This window comes from Sapajus apella, unplaced genomic scaffold (genome assembly GCF_009761245.1).
Source record: "Sapajus apella isolate SASKATOON/1434 unplaced genomic scaffold, GSC_monkey_1.0 scaffold35, whole genome shotgun sequence".
Lineage (NCBI taxonomy): Eukaryota > Metazoa > Chordata > Mammalia > Primates > Cebidae > Sapajus > Sapajus apella.
Genome location: NW_022436975.1, coordinates 8,880,857 through 8,894,508, shown reverse-complemented (window position 1 = coordinate 8,894,508; position 13,652 = coordinate 8,880,857). Strand labels below are relative to the sequence as shown.

General features: G+C 41.1%; 1 pseudogene across 1 annotated transcript; it reads right to left on the bottom strand.

Annotated features, from left to right (window-relative positions):
- Positions 1-5,355: 5,355 nt before the first annotated feature.
- LOC116563496 lies at positions 5,356-5,839 on the bottom strand (annotated as a pseudogene). Its single transcript, XR_004274423.1, has one exon. The product of XR_004274423.1 is annotated as a 28S ribosomal protein S18c, mitochondrial pseudogene (transcript).
- Positions 5,840-13,652: the final 7,813 nt, after the last annotated feature.

The following is a 13,652-nucleotide window of genomic DNA, read 5'->3' as shown; positions in this document are numbered from 1 at the left end:
CACTGTGTTAGTATCAGGGAAGGGCAGAGTCGTGTAGGATCTAATTGCTACCTGCCAAGATTCTGTGCTCCACTGGCGCATTCAGATGCAGTATACTGGGGGTAAGGGGTAGACTTCTAGACAGAAAGGGCAATTTGAACAAAGAATGCAGAAAATGTATAGTATATGTTGTCAGGAACTATCACACCGAGAGGCATGGCAAGATCATAGAGTCTGTTGGAGTGGCAGAATAAAACGAGGCAATTAAGTTGGAGCCAAGGTGTTAAATATCAAATGGAGCAGTTTAAATGTACTTTGTATGCAATGGACATCAGCCAAATATTTTAAGGAAATTTTTTAGAAAGAAGTGTGACTTCTGGAATAAGAAAGAGAAAGACAAGAGACCTGGAGAGACTGGTTAAGAGGCCAGTGCACTTGTACGAGCAAGACTTACTGAAGGTGTGGGCGATGTGGAGAGGAAACGGATGCACCTGAAACGGTCAGGGAAGGCCCGGCAAATCTGGGCACAGGTTGGATCCAGTACAACGTGGAAGGGGAATGCTGAGATGGCCTCTTGTATCAGGCATGAGCAGCTGCAAACATGAGAATGGCATTGCTAGTATGGAGATACCAATCATATTAGCAGCAATGCTGATAGCTACACCAAGGAGGGAGGGAGAAGGAAGTGAGCTGGTTTCATACATGTTGAGAAGATGGTACTGAGGAGAGAGCAGTGTGAAACGTCCAGGAAGTGTGAGCCTACACAGTTGCTGGAGAAATGAAGGCTACATTTAAAGGGAAGATGGAAGAAGAGGGAACAAAAAAGGGGGAAAAAATAGAGAGGCCAAGAGAAGAAACTCAAAAAGAAAGTCATTCATTATCAACTCATCCAATACATGTTTATTAAAACCTGGCAACATACCAGGCATTCTTCTAAGTGCTGACACAGAGTCATAAATAAGGCAGCAGATCCCCTGACCTCATGGGACTCACCCCTTTATGAGGGAAGGGCAGGTAGCACACAAGTGGAGATCACTGTGTCCAGTTGATGAGGGATCTGAAGAAAATGAAGCAGGCAAGGCTGGCTGGGCCCTAGGGTCTGAGACACACTGCCTAGGGCCCAGGATACTACAGAACCATGAAAAGGCTTCAATTTATTCTAAAATCTGAAGAAAAGTAAAAACTTTTATGCTGAAACAAATGGCTTAATATACTGTATACCAATTGTCTTTATACCCATGTGGTTGTAAAAGAAAATTTAAAAATATGTTTGTGAAGGAAGGGGCCAGAGAAAGCAGAAGTGCCAGGGCCCACAGAAGCCTGAGGATACCTTCTAGAGAAGGGCAGGGATCATCTTCTGAGGAGACAATTGAATCTGAGGAGACATGGAGCTGGTGAAGAGCGTGTGGGAGATGTCAAACCAAATGAACACCTCCAAGAGAAGTCATTTCATCTGGCACTTTGCACACTGGTGTTCTTCAATAGCCGAACCGTAAAGCATTAAGAACTAGACGGCAATGAATGGGTATAGAGGCAACAGGAGGAAGGAACATCAGAGTCCAGAAAACCACAGCAAAGACAAAAGGATGATGAAATAGTCAATGGAGGAGGAAGCCAGGATGAATAAGACCTTCATCTTAGTTTTCCTTCCTTCTGTGCACCACTGCTGTTAATATTGTCAGGGGAGAAATTTGTTAAATTTAATAAATAACTGAATCCCGTCCAAATGGCACTACAATGTCCATTGGGTTCTACAGAGCCAAAGCTAACGCCTGCTAATGTTCAGGAAATAGTAAACTAACACAGTGTAATGAAATGAATATGCAAATTATTCACTACTCCTGTAATTTTCCACTCCTTAGGATGGCACGCTAGCTAACATGACCTAATGCGACAGCTACCGTCTCATCAGTCACATTTACCTAAATGATTTTCCTCTTCTCATCTTTGCTCTGGTATTATTTAAGCAATAGTGAAGGAGATGATTTAGACATTGAGCTCCTGGCTCACTGTTACTGTAGTCAGCCTCATTAATCTTTAAGCACTTTCATTACCACAGGTCTGTGACTCATCCCAACATGCACAGCCATCAGAGGTAAATTGAATTGGGAATCTCTGTCTCCTACCACTGTATCTTTATCTGTCCCAGTTGTACAGCTCGAAAAGTGTTGCTTAGACCAATTGTCCTGTGAGCTGAAATGGTGATTTCTTTGGCCAGGGTGGACTCAGGGGCACCTTATCCTGTGAAGGTTTCTTAGCTGCCACTCAACCTCTCACTCCAGCTGCAACAACTTCTCTCCTGTTTTATACAATGCCAACTTAAACATACTGCCATCATAATAGTTAAGCAGTGTGAACTGTGGAGTGAGACCAGCCTAGGTTACCTTGCTTCCTCCTGTCTCAGTTTCCTCATTTGTAAGATGAATATTAACTGAGTACCAATCTTCTAGGATCAAATGAGTTAATAAATGCAAAGTTCTTAGAATTTAAGTGGTCAATAAATGTAAGCAATTTGTTGTTTTAAAATTTATCTATCTATCTATCTATCTATCTATTTTGAGACCAGGTTATGAGACTGATTAATTTTTGTATTTTTGGTATAGACAGAGTCTCATTACGCTGCCAGCGCTGGCCTCAAATTCCTGGCTCAAGCAATCCACCCACCTCAGCCTCCCAAATTGTTGGGATTACAGGTGTGAGCCACCACACCTGGTCAGCAGTTGTTTTTGATAAATCTATCATATTTCCTTCCTGGACTGTAAGCCACTGACTTCTCGTGCTTGTTTGTTTGATTACATGCAGCCCAAGGCATGACTTATAGAAAATAGACGCATGTAACAAAGGAGTGATTCCCAAAGGGACTCCTCCTCCTCCCTCATCCACCTCCTCTGTATCTATCAAGCATTAAATCCTGTGTGTTTGATCTCCCAGATGTTTTTCCACTGTCTCTTCTCTTTATCAGAACAGCATCACTTCTTGCTTAGATGATTGTAATGACCCCTGGACTCATCTTCATCTTTAAGCACTTGTTCTCCAATCTGTTTTCTGCATGTAACCAGAGTGAGGTTTTAGAAATTGAAATCAAAACATTCAGAGGCTTTCATTACCCTTAGGGTCAAGACTGGAACCCACCCCATATGCCCCTACTCCTGTCACACTTGCCCTGAACCCCCTTGTCCCCACTCTGCACTCATGAGGACACTGACTTCCCTCCCTGTGCCCTTGCCCATCTGTGAGTGTGGAGAAGGCAGCTTTTCTCTTCCTTGTCTGTCTCATTTACGTCCACGTGCTACGAACTGAATACATATTATGCCTTGCACACAATAGGCACGACATGAACATGAGTTGAATAAAAATGATTGAAAGAGGTATTTGGCATTTAGAAATAGCTGGTTTTTAAAACTGTAAGTTCGGATCTTGAGCACTTTTGATAAAGGAAGAAAGATGAAGTAGATGTGGTAACACCTACTCCATGACAATCAAAGAAGTAACATTTAATGAAGCTGCTAATCCTGGAGCCTGACACATGGTAGGTAGAGAGAGAATTCCTTCTCCTTTGTGCCCCTTCCCTCTGGTTGCCGCTTCACTGCACTTTTTTGTCTATGAAGATTGAGGCAATGCACAGCCATCAAACCAATGCTGTTTTCATCACTTTTCTTGGTCAGGGATATCTAGAGCTGCCTACTCTGTTTCTGCTTGTGGTCCTGCAGCCCCAGAGCAGGCGAAGTGTGAGTGAAGAGTATTTCGAAAACGTTCATCTATCCCCCAACTCCTCTCTAACCATTTTCCCCTTGCCCTTTCCTCCTAACCATGCAATTAGACCATTTCAGTTTATTACCTTAGGAGATAAATGTGATAGCAGAGAGCAGAGGAAAAGAAGTGTTTCCCTGGATTTTGAGTTTCAAAAACCCAAGACCTCAGGGTAACGGCGAGGATACAAAAATTGATGGGAGAGCTTTATAGGTAAAAGCAAATGTCTATCCACTTCCTTAGAGCCCCCCACCTCGAGAGCCTTAAGATAAAAAAAAATATTCCTCAGGCTGGTGGGACAAGCTGACAGGGTTTAAAGACAACCAAGGCACGGTGGTTTCCCAAGGCAGAACGTCTCCACACTAAGCCTGACAGGAACACTCAGCCCAACATATTTTTGCTATCTGAGAGCAGAGGGGTTTTGTAACTGTGTCTCAGGTATAGCTTGGGGAAGTAACAAGATCTCAGAGAAGAAATGCTGGCATCACGCTTCCAGGAAGCCTCACAGAGTTTTCTGAAGAGTGTGCAAGCAGCAGAATGAACCCCATGTGGCCAAAAATAGCAAAACGTGGCCACAGAGACTCCCATACCTGATGGGCTCCAGGGGACATCTGTGCTGACACTTGTATGGATGGATGACAGAGGACCAGGTAGGCAATAGACATGGCACCAAGCATGGTATGCCCAATGCACAGGGAAGAAGTGATAGACCATAATGCTGTCCAACTCGATATTGGCACTATTGATGTCCTAGAAACTTAGACACAACCCCAAGTGGCGGGGTGAGATCAGGATTCTGTACAATCATGTTTTTCTTATGTTAGTAGATTAGAAAGAAGGTAAAAATAATTGTTAGGTTGAATTATGTCAAAATAAAAAATTATCCTTCTAGCATGCTTGAATAGGGGTCTGACACCATTCTTGGCACTGAAAGCCCTGCAATGGTGGTTAAAGCAATGTCGGAATAGTAAACAGTGAATTATTCTTGCCTACCTTCTTGGTGGGGTGCAGGGGAGAATGGAGTGAGCTGCCTTCTGGTAATTTATTCTGTTTATCTCTGATGACAAGGATAAAGTGTGTAGCCATACAGTATGCTCCTAAAGCCACCATAGAGCCACTGTTGCAGCCATGGCTCTTCCAAAAAATTGTATTTTGAGTCACCATAGCTTTTGTCACAGTAGCAATATGCCCTTTCAGAGTTAAGATCTGTCATTCATTCTAATTAAGCTAAGAAACTCGTGACGTCTGAATGTATTCTAATATAATGCCAAGTGTCTGTTTGACCTGCCAGTCTGGTGGTAGTGGACAGTTGAAGAAGAAATACATAAGCTCTGGAACCAGTCAGACCTAATCCCAATGCGTTCTTATACTTATTAGCTACATTGGCTGGAGTATGCCATTTTACCTTTATCAGTCTTAATATTCTTTTTTTTTTTTTTAATGACAATCACACAGAACCACTTTTATTCAACATGTAAAATGTGATGAGTGTTAACATTTTAAATAAGCGATGTGCTTAATGGACACTGACTGGTATGAAGGGGCAGTGTCACTCCTTACCTCACCCCTGAAACACTTTTCTATCCAAAGGTTGGTTTGAGTCAGTATTGGCATCATACAAGCATGTATTGTAAGGTAAGTTTATTGGTGGTAACATGATAGAATTTATTCCCGATATCTGATATTACAAACTTTAGGGTCCTTGAGATATGCAGGATCCTTGTATGTAACTGGCATAAACCCCAATATTTGAGCTCTCTTAATTGCTTTTGTGATTTCTTTCTGTTTCTTCCCACAAAGACCTGTAATGTGCCTTCCATAAATGCACCCAGTAAATGGAGAAACAAACTGGGACAAAAGCTGTACATTCTTATAATCCACACGCTTTCCACACAAGATACACTTCTTAAGTGGTTCTCTCTAAGGGTTTCCATTGGAACGGGCAGGTCCTCATTGCTGGATACCTGTTTATATTGCGAACAACCTCTTCGCCACAGCACCATGTGAATCCCGGGATGTGTAAGGCTGACAGCAGCCATTACCAAGTGTGTCAACTTCTTCCTCCCTAGACCACCGCAAACAGCAACCATAGTGGCCATGATTCCACGCCTCCTCCCTCAGTCTCAATATTCTAATATATGTAGTTAACTTAATATCTTTATGAAAAGGTTGATATAAGGATTTAAAATAAGAGTATAAATTACTTAATGTTGTTCTAGGCTAGTTGATGCGTCTCAATAATAATGACCTATTAATAGTTGATCAAGAGCTTTAAAAATTAAAATATGAAGCTGGGGAGAAAATATCCAACAAAATTCTACATCATGTACCATGAGAAACAAAGCAGAGAACTTGTGAAAGAAATATTAGCTCACTTTCAGGAGAGATGAAGAGATTTGAAATTCACTTAAGGCCTCAAGTGTTTGTATATCTATGCACAGTGCATTGGTAAGAGTCAATTAAACTTGTAATTTAAAAATAAGTATCAGTTCAGTTTATGGATTCAAATTAAGTATGTTTCAGGACTGTTCTTGACTCTGAAAATACAGCAATGAATATCACGTGGCTGCTGACCTAAAGTAGTTCACAATCCAGAAGGTAAATATCTCCAGTTGGTGGTATGAAATTTATGACTGAAGTAAGACATCAAAAGGTAGATTTCTTTCAAAGAAAACAGCTCGAATAGAATATAGTAACCCTTGTTTTTCAACAAATATATACAATTTATACAAAGCCATGATCTTAAGTCTAGATAGCACTCAGGTGCTGAAGAAAGGGAGCAGAAACCAGTGATCATATTGTGATTATGTAAAACAGACTTTCCAGCCAAGTAGAAGTTATAGAGGAAGGATCTTATTCCAGAATATGAAGTGGCCCAGGGCCAAGAAGCAACAGTGAGGAAGGTTGTCAACTCTTAGGACATTCTGTAGAAAGTAGAGCTCTGGCATTCTTTATTGAAAATTTCATCTTTTAGTGTGAAAGGGGAAGCAACAGGGAATGTTGCTATTCTGTTTTTAATTCTAACCAACAAGAAAGAGCTTACTGTTGAAGTAAAGGTTACACTAAGTTTGTGAGAAATCAAGTCACATTGGAATCCATACAGTGAAGAAAGGAAACAGTAGGCATAGTCAGACGTGCACTCTAGACTGTAGGAAAACAGATTGTTCAAGAATTCATAAAAAGGCTGGCATGATTTCATGGCTAGAGACTCTGGAAGAAAACACAAGAGCAAAGAGAGTTAGGAAAATATTTTTGGAAAAATCCTAGAAATTAAAGTATGAATATTAAACAGTTGAAATGAGAAGGACGGAAACAATGACAGGAGGCAGAGGGCCACAGTCTAGGGTGGACAGAGGAGGGATACAGCAGAGAGACCCACAGACACACACGTAGATGGAGAGAGAGCAAAGACATTGTCAGGGAGACTTGCACAGACAGAGTCGGCAGGAGGGAGAGGGATGTGCCAGAGGACCAGGCAATGAGTTCAGGCCAGCACAAGGCTCGAGGAGGGTGGTTCCAGCTTCCTGTGGTGTGGACTTCTCCCTTAGCAGAAAGCCAGGAGCCTAGAGCAGGTGATAACTGTACCCTCCCAGGCTGGCATTATACCCAGGGGTCTGTTTCCCTCAGGAAGACTTCACTGCCCTGGAAAGCATTATGTAGTGACCACAACCCCTAAGTGCTAACAGCTGGGGTCTCCTCAACAGCACGAATAATAGCCCATCCCAGATGCATTCCAGGCATAGATTCAACAGGCCATATTATCTGATAAAAATGGAAAGTTCTAAAGATGGACCTCTACGATCACAAATGATTCCAACTGAAAAGAAAAGACACGGGCAACCAAGGAAATTCACATTTAGCTGCACAGAAAGCTCTCAGATGACATTATATTTAAAATATATGTACAAAAGAAAGAAGAAAAATCATATAACCAAAAGAGAAGAGAAAAATGAATAAAAATGTGATGCAAACTATACTTAAAAGATAGACTGACGAAGGCAGCCCAGAATGAGTTGAAACTTGTGAAAAATGCCAAGGACAAGATGTCAGAATGTAACCTTGGTTATATTGATTTAGATAACCCAACAAAATTCTAGAACAGTCATTCATTCACGTATTCAGTTGGTTGATAAATTTATTCGGTATCCTATGATAGGCAAGGTAGGATTGAGGTAATTAAAGAATGACATTGTTTCAGTTCTATGAGCTTGAATTCTAATTCAGAGACTGTCAAGAGACACCTACCCAAATTAGTACAACGCACAGCAGTGGGAGGTATTGAGAATGTGTAGATGCAGTAAAGTGCTCTGAAGCACAGAGTCAATAACATAGGGCAACACGATGTTGATAACCCCAAATGATAACAATCAGGAAAGATTGTCAGCTGGACTTCAACATCTGTAGAGTTATAAGAGGAGGACAAGAGGGGCTCAGAGGAAATTATTGAACCGATTTTGTGGTTGTATTCATTAAGTGTAGGCTAGGGCCGGGCTTGGTGGCTCAAGCCTGTAATTCTAGCATTTTGGGAGGCCAAGGCAGGAGAATCACTTGAGCCCAGGAGTTCAAAACCAACCTGGGCAACATGGTGAAACCCCATCTCTACAAAAAATATAAAAAATTAGCCGGGCATGGTTGGGTGCTCTCAGTTACCTAGGAGGCTGAGGTGGGAGGAGGTCAAGGCTGCACTGAGCCATGATTGCACCACTGCACTCTAGCCTGGGCTAAAAAAAATAAAGAAAAAAAAAAAGAAAAGGTATTCTAGGCTTCAGTAACCATCATGCTCAAACATGTCAAGGGCTCATGACTATTTTGGAAAGAACATGATCACTAGGAGACAGCATTCCTGCCAAATTAACTATAGATATGCAACATGATGTAGGCAAATAATTTTTTAAGATTGAAAGGTAGTTATGAATACTATCTAATACATATTGAACACTTAGTAGGTCCTAAGTTGTTACCAGTGGTATGACTATCTTTTACATGAGAAACCTGAGGCTTGGATCAGTAAGCACCACCCAGTGTCCTGTAGCTGGGATCTGAACCTTATGTGTTTGACTCCAGAGTTTAAACTCTGTCTTGTTATGCATTACGTCACCTGTTCGGGTAAGGTGGATGATAATAAAGTCAGGTTGGAATGTTAGTAATTGAACAGCCTTTTGATGTTATCTGAAAGGGAATATCAAGTGGATTTTTGTTGGCCTCACCTCATTGAGCAGACAAGTTAGCAACTTCAATAAAAACATAGGTAACATAATATGAAATTTACAATTTACAAAAAGCTTGGATAGATACTTAATGTAGCCACATATTATGTAATTTTTATAGTAATATTGTGTAGTCAGTGTTAGTATCTATTTTTTTTAACAGATAAAAGAACTGAGACTTAGAGACTGTGAGGAATATGACGAAAGTCACTCAACTACTAAACAGAGGAAACTAAATTAGATCTAAATCCTGACTCCAGTGATTGCTGTTCTACGTACTGGAGAGATCATGTCTGGAGTACTGTATTCAGTTCTGTCCTGTATATTTTAAGATAGTCATTAGCAAATGATTGTACATAAATAGAGAACAAGAAGATTTGATAAAATTATACATTTAGAATTCTATCACTGCCCCTTAAGTGCCCTGCTTGACACTCTGCCCTTAGTGACAGTGCAGTTTAGCCATGGCTCTGATTATTCTATAATGTTTTGAAGCAACTACACAGCCAGTATATATAACTTGAATTTTTTTTTTTTGGGATGGAGCTTCGCTGTTGTCACCCTGGCGAGTAACGGCATGATCTCAGCTCACTGCAACCTCTGCCTCCTAGTTTCAAGCAATTCTCCTGCCTCAGCTTCCCAAGTAGCTGTGATTACAGGTGTCTGCCACTGTGCCTGGCTAATTTTTGTATTTTTAGTAGAGACAGGGATTCACCATGCTTGCCAGGCTGGTCTCAAACTCCTGACCTCAGGCAATCCGCTTGCCTCGGCCTCCCAAAGTGCTGGGACTATAGGCATAAGCCACCTCGCTCGGCATAACTCGACTATCTTTAGTTACTCTGCATTCCACACTTGGTCATGCCATCCACAGTGGCACAATATAGAAGCAGAGATCTGAAATGGAGTGACAGGCCAGGTCTAGTAATGCTTTCTCTCTACATTTCTCCATTACATTCAGAGCCAAACCTTTGGTTGCCATGAATAATGGGGAACTTCTTACCTCCTCTGGAAAGAAAGGGAGAATTCCGAGGGAGATCAAGAGATAAAATGAACCCGCAATGACAGCATGAACTATTCACATATTGTCTTCCCAGATTTCCATCCACAAAATTGCTTACTGAATCCTGAAATACCTGTTTGTAGTTTCCTACAATAATGACAAACTTCCAAATGGACTGTTTTCTGCTTGCTGCCCTTTGCCCCTAATATTAGTATTTCTTAATATTTTATCTAAACCTAGCTGTGTAAGTCCATTTTGATGATAGATGGCTTAAAGCAAATATTAACAATATTTGCTACAGTTTCAGTATAAAATAGCATCCACCGTTCTGATGATAATTTCTGTGATTATACTCCAATTGATAAAATATTTGCCACAATTGTAATTACAGGAAATATGGTGGAAGAAAAATGCTACAGGTATGCCAACAGGTTTAAGTTAAAACATACCATTTAGCAATGTTCCTATTGTACCTAAGCTATAATGATGATGGTAATGATGGTCAGGGCTTTTGGCATGGCAGCCTGAAGGGCAAGTTTCTCTCCAATGAACCTCGATCCAGCCATAGAGCCTAGCACGCAGCCTGGCACATAGTATATGTGTACTGAGTAATGAATTTGTTGAATGAAAATGATGCCTCTTCTGGTGGCCCAGGTAAGGCCTGAGAATAAAGATCAGCTAGTTTCAAGAGTGAAGAGAAAAGAACAAGCCCAGCGGTGGATTTTAACTCAGGCAGGGTGGAAGCAGATGAAACTCTTTGTTACTGAGATGGAGGGTGGCAGTAATCATGGGTGACATTAATTATAGGGATAAATTTATGTATCCTTTGAGTGATAATAATAGGTAACACTAACTGAAGGATTAATAGGTATCAGGTGTTATATTTCATTATTTATATGTGTAATTCTACTTTCGATTGCGAGCTAGGTATTAAACCAAGTTTGTTGGTAAAAAGATTAGAGCTCAGAGAAACAAGTGTGCATACATAAAACCACTGGCTCTTAAGTGATATTGTGCACTGATGCTGTGATATGATACCTTTCAAAGAACTTTTTTAAAAATTTACTAATCAAAAGTCTAACTGATATGGGCTAGTTATGAGCCCATTTTGCTGTCTTTGTCTGACTCTATTTTAAGTTTGTGTCCACTTTGGCTTTGATCTGATCGCTCACAGTCTCTGGGATCTGCGGAATATAGCTTTGAATCTTGCGTCTTCATTACTTAGGTTTCCACCTTCATACCCTGTTTAAATAAGGCTCTAAGCACAAGAGATTATGCTCTTTCTATTTACTTACGACATACTGGAAATCATAAGAACCTCTTGGCTGTTATTTAAAGGTCTAAATATCCTAAGGGGTCTAATTAAATTCAAACAAACCAGAGATGACCACATTGGAGCTGAGACTAAAACAAAATACCACTTAAGAAGAGTTAATTTATCACACAAAGGGAACATTTTTGTAAGTAGGTGGTTTTTGTTCTAACCATAAGTTCTATACTCTAGATATTTCCCACCTGCTATGTCAAAAAGTACTAAAGAAGTGTTTTAAATAAAAGGAAAAGAGCTTTATGTTAAAATAAGCGAATCTGTAATAATTTATAAGTTATGACAATGAAAACCATAAATCCTGATTTTAGAAAGTAACTGAAGATAAAAACAACAAATTACTGATGCAGCATGTTCTAGTACAAGACCATTTCTAGTAACTACGCGAAGCTTCAAAATTATATGTAGAAGCCAGTAAAGAGACTCTTTAAAAATTTGATGATGATGACTCATATTTGTATAGCAAATGACTGTTTAAAAGTGACACTTTATCATTTAGATTCTGAAATGCTGAGGCAAAGAATGACTTAGAGTTGAAATAACTACTTATGTGAAAGAACTTGGGAAGTTTAAAATGTGAATTTTTCAAATAGTCCTGTTTCTCATTTCTGAATTTCCTTACAATGTTCCCTAACGAGTGTAATCCCTTTCTCTTTATTTCTTTACCCCCAATTCTCCACCTACCTGCAGTGCATCTAGAGCCTTTCACAGAGCCCAGAGGCACTAGCAGTGGGTTGGAGGGCACATAGAGAGTCCTTCATCTCCCAAGAGCACAAGGTAGTTTTAGAATTAGTGATGACAGTGACAGGAGACAGGCAAATTCCTAGGCAGAGAGGAATAGGTCCCTAGTGAAACCCAACCTTCAAACCAAACACAGTTTAAAGCCTGAAAACCAAGCTGCTGGTTCCAGATGGTGTCCACAAACACGGTGATAACTTTTATCTTTATCTTACCGTCTCTCAATAATGATGCCTTTTAACCAATCAAATGATGCTTTTTCCAAAGACCACCCATGGACCAATCAGCACATACTCCCCCATTGACAGCCCATAAAATCCCCAGATTCAGTCTCAAGAAAGGCTACTCAATTTCAGGCCCCCTATTACACAGAGGGCTACCTGCTTTGGGTCCTCTCTCGTGTTGAGAACTTTTCTGTAGTTCAATAAAATTTTTCTCTGCCTTGCTTTCTCTCCCATCTCTGCCTATCTTATTCGTCTTGGTCACAGGACAAGAATCCAGAGCTCACTGAGCTGCGGGTGGTGGGTTTGAAGAGAGCTGTAACATGCCCCTGTTTGCTGAGCTGCTGGTGTCGGGTGTGAAGAAAGCCATCACACACACCTGTTTGCCGAGCTGTGGATGGTGGGAAGGAGAGAGCTGTAACATGCCCTCCTTCACCTATCTGCAGACACAAAGAAGCAAAGCCATTGGGCACCATTCCCTCCTGGCTAGCTCACCAAACTATGAAAGCTGCAACATTTCTTGGGAACTCAGACATTAGGACTTCCCGGGTAAGAACTGTAAAACCCCTTGGAGCTCTGCAATTGCTGGCACATCTGAGTTATTGGGTGCCACCACAGTCCCCTCATCGAGACGCTGGCACCCAATGTGGAAACCAATTGCAGCATGCCCATTGCAGCTATGGGCTGAGTGTGAAGTCCCTCTTCAGGCATGGGATCCAGGCTGGGCACTAGCTGAGCACAGCCTGCTGGGTGGAGTGGGTGGAGTGTGCCTGGTAGGCTGGAGAGAGGCCCCAGGCAGTGGTTATGGCAGCTATGGAGATTTCTGGCTGGTGAAGTGGTACCAAAAGGAAACCTGTAACAGTGAGTTCAACTTTGCCCAATGTGTAGTCCTTCACATTATAGGGTGAGAAACTAGATATTGTCAATGTTCCAGCAATGAACTGACTTAGAGGTGCCAATTCATGCCAAAACAAAATCACCAGAATGTAAGGTATTAATTTCTAGTGAGAAATAGTGCTATCAAGTGAATTGGATGCTGGCCCTGACCTCACTAGTCTATGAGAAGGCTGACTACAAGCAGTCTTCTTGGTGGGCACAGGGAAGTGTTGGTTGTCTGGCTCAAAGCTCAAGTAGTTTCAGGTTCTGAAACATGCTCTGCCCAGGGAGAAAATTAATTCAGGATGGTTCTGATGGCCCCAGAGGCCATCTTCTCCCATATTCTGTGCTTGAATGGAATCCTTGGGCTACCATTTCTATCCAGCCAGTTTCTTTCCATTTATAGTCCTTCTGCAAGAAGGATACAGCTATAATTAATTAATTTCCTCAATAATAATTTCATCCTTGTCTCTCTGAAGTTAATCCAGGATACACTGAAGTTGAGATGCAAACATGTAAGATGTGTGTTTAGAGACACGAGTGCTTAAGGCTTC